Source organism: Schistocerca serialis, chromosome 12 (assembly GCF_023864345.2).
Source record: "Schistocerca serialis cubense isolate TAMUIC-IGC-003099 chromosome 12, iqSchSeri2.2, whole genome shotgun sequence".
Taxonomy (NCBI): domain Eukaryota; kingdom Metazoa; phylum Arthropoda; class Insecta; order Orthoptera; family Acrididae; genus Schistocerca; species Schistocerca serialis.
Genome location: NC_064649.1, coordinates 111,049,697 through 111,057,350, shown reverse-complemented (window position 1 = coordinate 111,057,350; position 7,654 = coordinate 111,049,697).

Below are 7,654 nucleotides of genomic sequence, written 5' to 3'. Positions count from 1 at the left end.
TGGTTTGCCCTCTAGTGCCATCTTCCATCTGGCATACGGGCTACATGGCCCACCCATTGTATTATTTATCTTCTGCAGCATAGTTGGTTGTCGCATCAGAAGGTAGATTTCCTCGTTTTTCCTCCTCCTCCATTATCTAAAACTTGTCCCCATATCTTCCTCATTACTCTTATCTCAAATATTAATACTTTTTCCTTTTCTCACTTAGTCATGTTCCATGTTTCTGAACTGTACATAGTATTGTATTGTATTTTAACCGGGGACCTATAAACGACGGAGAGGCTCCGTCCCCGCCGCAGCAGCAGGGGTCCACAACCCCACGAAGACTACCGCAGTCCACTCCACCCCTCCGCCGTCCCACGCCGAACCCAGGGTTATTGTGCGGCTCGGCCCCCGGTGGACCCCCCAGGGAACGTCTCATACCAGACGAGTGTAACCCCTATATTTGCGTGGTAGAGTAATGGTGGTGTACGCGTACGTGGAGAACTTGTTTGCGCAGCAATCACCGACATAGTGTAACTGGGGCTGAATAAGGGGAACCAGCCCACATTCGCCGAGGCAGATGGAAAACGCCTAAAAACCATCCACAGACTGGCCGGTTCACCGGACCTCGACACAAATCGGCGGAGCGGATTCGTGCCGGGAACCAGGCGCTCCTTCCCACCCAAAAAGCCGTGCGTTAGGCCGTACGGCTAACCGGGCGGGCTTGAACTGTACATCACTGCTGAGCATATCACTGGGTTGTAGATTTTCATCTTAGTGTTCACTGAGATCGATTCTAAGCCGAGCTTCATGGGTAACAATTTTTATTAGAAAAAATAATGTTCACTCATGCTAGGCATCTTTTTATTCATCTAGGGTGTTAATAACCGCTTCGGCTGTATTTAGCCCTTTATTACTGGATCACTACCAGTTTTGGGCCACTTAAAGCCACACCTTCAGGTGAAAATAAGATTAAAACCTCTTCACCTGAAAATGTGGCTTTTGGTGCCACTAAATCGGTAGTGACCCAGTAATGAAGGACAAAATACAGTTGAAGCGGTTATTAATACTCATTGCTGTGGTTGCCCCATCTACAGGGTTGTCTTTCCATTGATTTCGCCATCCTTGGGTAGACGAGGTTTCATCGAATTGGCTGGGTGAAATAACCAGCTGTGCTGCATCGACATACTGGAAGCTCCAGTAGATTGATATAGTGATTTTCATCAAGAAAACCTTGAGAATGAATGTCTCTAAGTGGAGAATGATAAAAACCTTGAGAATGAATGTCTCTAAGTGGAGACTGATGTATTAGAAAGTAAAAAGGAGCTTTAACTTGCTCAGCCTACCCTTTTACGTACAGCAGATGACTGGACTGTAGGCAACACCCTTTTCATATGCGTACTGCAGAGGGACTATCTCCTTCCGCCTCTCAGGAGCATAACCAACACGAAAGGATCCTTAGTGTCGTCAGGAAGCATCAGCGAATATTTTGCCTCTCAGAAAAGTTGTTCGCTATGACGTGATGCATCACCCTAGATGCTTGATGAAAAGATTTGAGACACCCTGTATAAGAAAATGATGGCCTTTACATCCCAGAAAATAAGCTTGAGACAATACAAAAGAATCCATCGGAATCCCTTCAACAACTGGCTATTTTTTACCTTGGAAACTGTAAGGAGTCAACTGCCCCTTACTTACTGAGAGCAATGTAACCTTAGCTTGCGCAGATCGCAGTAGGTACTATCGATAGTCGAGTGTCCAGTGCCCTAGAGGATAGTCAGTGTTGAGACTCCGAACAAGTAAATTGTTGGCTGCTAAGCGAGCAGGGCGGATTTTGGCAGGGTGGTCGACCACGTTTGCAAGTGTTTAATGGCTGTGTCCGTCAAAATCTGAAAAGGGAAATGCAAAGGCTCAATCTAGATACAGTAGGGGTCAGTGAGGTGAAGTGGAAGGAAGGCAAGCATTTCTGGTCACATGAGTATCGGGTAATATCAACAGCAGCAGAAAATGGTATTACAGGTGTAGGATTCGTTATGAATAGGAAGGTAGGGCAGAAGGTGTGTTACTGTGAACAGTTCAGTGATCGGGTTGTTCTAATCAGAATCGACAGCAGACCAACACCGACAACGATAGTTCAGGTATACATGCCGACGTCGCAAGCTGAAGATGAACAGATAGAGAAAGTGTATGAGGATAATGAAAGGGTAATGCAGTATGTAAAGGGGGACGAAAATCTAACAGTCATGGGCGACTGGAATTCAGTTGTAGGGGAAGGAGTAGAAGAAAAGGTTACAGGAGAATATGGACTTGGGACAAGGAATGAACGAGGAGAAAGACTAATTGAGTTCTATAACAAGTTTCAGCTAGTAATAGCGAATACCCTGTTCAAGAATCACAAGAGGAGGAGGTATACTTGGAAAAGACCGGGAGATACGGGAAGATTTCAATTAGATTACATCATGGTCAGACAGAGATTCCGAAATCAGATACTGGATTGTAAGGTGTACCCAGGAGCAGATATAGACTCAGATCACAATATAATAGTGATGAAGAGTAGGCTGAAGTTCAAGACATTAATCAGGAAGAATCAATGCGCAAAGAAGTGGGATACGGAAGTACTAAGGAATGAGGAGATACGTTTGAAGTTCTCTAACGCTATAGATACAGCAATAAGGAATAGCGCAGTAGGCAGTAAAGTTGAAGAGGAATGGACATCTCTAAAAAGGGCCATCACAGAAGCTGGGAAGGGAAACATAGGTACAAAGAAGGTAGCTGCGAAGAAACCATGGGTAACAGAAGAAATACTTCAGTTGATTGATGAAAGGAGGAAGTACAAACATGTTCCGGGAAAATCAGGAATACAGAAATACAAGTCGCTGAGGAATGAAATAAATAGGAAGTGCAGAGAAGCTAAGACGAAATGGCTGCAGGAAAAATTTGAAGACATCGAAAAAGATATGATTGTCGGAAGGACAGACTCAGCATACAGGAAAGTCAAAACAACCTTTGGTGACATTAAAAGCAACGGTGGTAACATTAAGAGTGCAACGGGAATTCCACTGTTAAATGCAGAGGAGGGAGCAGATAGGTGGAAAGAATACATTGAAAGCCTCTATGAGGGTGAAGATTTGTCTGATGTGATAGAAGAAGAAACAGGAGTCGATTCAGAAGAGATAGGGGATCCAGTATTAGGATCGGAATTTAAAAGAGTTCTGGAGGACTTACGGTCAAATAAGGCAGAAGGGATAGATAACATTCCATCAGAATTTCTAAAATCATTGGGGGAAGTGGCAACAAAACGGCTATTCACGTTGGTGTGTAGAATATATGAGTCTGGCGACATACCATCTGACTTTCGGAAAAGCATCATCCACACAATTCCGAAGACGGAAAGAGCTGACAAGTGCGAGAATTATCGCACAATCAGTTTAACAGCTCATGCATCGAAGCTGTTTACAAGAATAATATACAGAAGAATGGAAAAGAAAATTAAGAATGCGCTAGGTGACGATCAGTTTGGCTTTAGGAAAAGTAAAGGGACGAGAGAGGCAATTCTAACGTTACGGCTAATAATGGAAGCAAGGCTAAAGAAAAATCAAGACACTTTCATAGGATTTGTCGACCTGGAAAAAGCGTTCGACAATATAAAATGGTGCAAGCTGTTCGAGATTCTGAAAAAAGTAGGGGTAAGCTATAGGGAGAGACGGGTCATATACAATATGTACAACAACCAAGAGTGAATAATGAAAGTGGACGATCAAGAACGAAGTGCTCGTATTAAGAAGAGTGTAAGACAAGGCTGTAGCCTTTCGCCCCTACTCTTCAATCTGTACATCGAGGAAGCAATGATGGAAATAAAAGAAAGGTTCAGCAGTGGAATTAAAATACAAGGTGAAAGGATATCAATGATACGATTCGTTGATGGCATTGCTATCCTGAGTGAAAGTGAAGAAGAATTAAATGATCTGCTGAACGGAATGGTCTAATGAGTACACAGTATGGTTTGAGAGTAAATCGGAGAAAGACGAAGTATAATGAGAAGTAGTAAAAATGAGAACAGCGAGAAACTTAACATCAGGATTGATGGTCACGAAGTCAATGAAGTTAAGGAATTCTGCTACCTAGGCAATAAAATAACCAATGACGGACGAAGCAAAGAGGACATCAAAAGCAGACTCGCTATGGCAAAAAAGGCATTTCTGGCCACGAGAAGTCTACTAATATCAAATACCGGCCTTAATTTGAGGAAGAAATTTCTGAGGATGTACGTCTGGAGTACAGCATTGTATGGTAGTGAAACATGGACTGTGGGAAACCCGGAACAGAAGAGGATCGAAGCATTTGAGATATGGTGCTATAGACGAGTGTTGAAAATTAGGTGGACTGATAAGGTACGGAATGAGGAGGTTCTACGCAGAATCGGAGAGGAACGGAATTTGTGGAAAACACTGATAAGGAGAAGGGACAGGATGATAGGACATCTGCTAAGACATGAGGGATGGCTTCCATGGTACTAGAGGGAGCTGTAGAGGGCAAAAACTGTAGAGGAAGACAGAGATTGGAAACGTCAAGCAAATAATTGAGGACGTAGGTTGCAAGTGCTACTCTGAGATGAAGAGGTTAGCACAGGAAAGGAATTCGTGGCGGGCCGCATCAAACCAGTCAGTAGACTGATGACCAAAAAAAAAAAATAAAAAAAAATGCGTCACCCAAAGCCGTGGGCCTGACCTCCAGCCAGTACATTTATCGTGATTCTTGAGTTTCTCCCGGCGACATGTATGATCGCCGAAATATTGTGCCCGTTGGACACTATAGACCGGCAGCACCCCCGTGGATATTTTGAGTACATTTATTGTTCAGCTAATTCATATACGAGATGGAGCCTCTTTAAGTTATTAAATACATTTTTAAGAGGTTTTTCCATGCATCTCTGTCGGCTGCTGTCTTCTGCAACTTTCCTGAGTTCCTTATCCCAGCGTTCATGTGGTCTCCCTGGTGGTCTTTGTTTTTCTCTGGGACTCCACTCTAAAACTGATTTTGTCCATCGTCCATCCTTCGTTCTTGCAATATGTCCTGCCCACTGCCATTTCAGTGTCTTAACCCGTTCTTTAATACCTTATACTCCTGTTATTGCTCGTATGTCTTCACTTTTCTGTCGATATATCATAGTGAGACTTAACATTGACCTTTCCATAGCTCTCTGAGCAGTTCTAAGTTTCCTTTTGAAAAATTCATTTAAAGTCCAAGTTTCACACCCATACGTTAAAACCGATAGGTCACACTGATCAAAAACTGTCTTCCTTAAGTAGACTGGCATGTTAGATTTGAAAACTGTTGCATTCCTTCCGTAAGCCCTCCAACTCAGTTTAATTTGACAAAAAATTTCAGGTTTCAAATCCCCTTTCGTGTCAGTTAATTACCCCCAGATAAACGTATTCTGTAACATTATTTAGGATTTTGCTGTTCAGTGTTACTTGTCCTGCAGCTACACACTTATTATGCATAAACTTAGTTTTAGAGTGATTTATTTTAGCCGGCCGCGGTGGTCTAGCGGTTCTAGGCGCGCAGTCCGGAACCGTGCGACTGCTACTGTCGCAGGTTCGAATCCTGCCTCGGGCATGGATGTGTGTGATGTCCTTAGGTTAGTTAGGTTTAAGTAGTTCTAAGTTCTAGGGGACTGATGACCACAGATGTTAAGTCCCATAGTGCTCAGAACCATTTGAACCATTTTGATTTATTTTAAATCCAACTTCCTGATAACGATCTGTTAAGTCTTTCATAGAGGACTGCATTTCCATCTTACTGTTAGCTAGGACCACTATATCGTCAGCAAATCTCAGGATGGTGAGCCTTTTACAATTTATCCTTATTCCTCTGTTGTTCCAAAAACAATATTGGACATAGCCATCTCGAGAACTGCTATAAATAACTTCGGGGATATAGTATCGGCCTGCTTTGCACCTTTTCCAATGGGAAATTCGCACTTGCTTTTTCCTATATTGATAGATGCTACAGACGTGTCATGGATGTTGCACAATATTTTTATGTATTTTGTTTCGACTTCTTCCTGAGCCAGTGCTTGTATGACTGCAGTGTGGCTGACAGAATCAAAGGCTTTTCCGAAGTAAATGAAGGCTATGCATAGTGGCATTTCATACTCATTGGCTCGACTAATTACCTCACGCAGCGTGTTTATATGGTCAATTGTACTGAAACCACTGCGGAATCCAGCTTGTTCTATGGGCTGTGCAGTCTCCACTACCATTTTAATGCGACTTATCAGGGCTTTAGTGATATATAGTAAGATTATGTTTACTTTGTTCCAGCAGGTTGGGATGCTGCTATTCTGTATACACGAAGTAAAGACTTTAGCCAGATGTTTTTCTGTTTCCTCCCCTGCAAGCTTCAGTCTGTCAATTGTCAGACCATCATGATCTCCTGCTTTGCCATTTTGCATCTCGTTTATAGCTTTTCGTATTTCTTCTGGGACGATTTTGGGCACTTCATCATCATCTGCTTAAGGGTTTCCTAGTAGTTCATGTATTCTTTCGTACAATTTACTATAGAGGTTCTTTATATGCTTTAGAATTTCTTCCTTTTCCGTTATGCGCCTATTATCACCGTCGATGGATATGATATCGTTTTTACCAATCATAAGCTTTTGTTTAGCTTTCTTGCAGCTCCTTTTATTCTCTAGCCCTAATTTTATGGTGTTTGTATTGTATTTTTGTATGTAGGCTTTCATATTCTTCCTTATACACTTACACAGGTCTGAATATTCTATCTTGTCACAAGAAGTTTTAATTTTCATCTCTCGTCTTTTTACGAGTAAAGCTTTGGTTTCCGCCCTTCACTTTCCTGGTTGTTTAGTAATTGTTGTTCGACATAAATGGCTTTAATTGAGTGATTTGTTTAATGTGTTTACGTGTTCATTGTGCACTGTGATTACGCTACAGCCGTGCCGGACACCCACGATTTGGACTGCAGACAGGACTGTGCATTTAGTGCCACATGAAGAATACTGGCGTGTGATATTAATAAGCAACCTGTGATGAGTTAACAGTTATTACTTTGTCAGACGAAGGGGGTAACTGCCTCATTCGTGCTGTTTAGACAATAGATATAGAACCTTAACAACGAAGTATGTACCGATTATTGCTACCTCACATCCTGTTTGGCTTTGTTAGATTTGATACGAAACAACTCCCGTGCAAATGCTAAACGATCAGTCTTGTATCAGTTGCACACGGTCAAACTATTTTAAAACTGTTAGGCTATAATCCACTAGTCAATAACAGTGGCTTTACGTAGCGAGAGTTTCAAAACCAAATCATATTTAACTCCTAGAAGGATCAACGGGCGTTTAAGTCTCTTCATTTAGTATGGGAGGACGTACCGCTAGAGCTTTGTGCTATTCCAAAATGCCTTTGTGTCACATTAGACACAGCACTCATTTGCAGGAAAATAAGACGTTTGATTGTGTTGATCACAAAACCTTGCTCCAGAAAATTGTTCAAATGGCTCTAAGCACTATGGGACTTAACATCTGAGGTTATCAGTCCCCTAGAACTTAGAACTACTTTAACCTAACTAACCTAAGGACATCACACACACCCATGCCCGCGGCAGCATTCAAACCTGCGACCGTAGCAGTAAGGCGGTTCCGGACTGA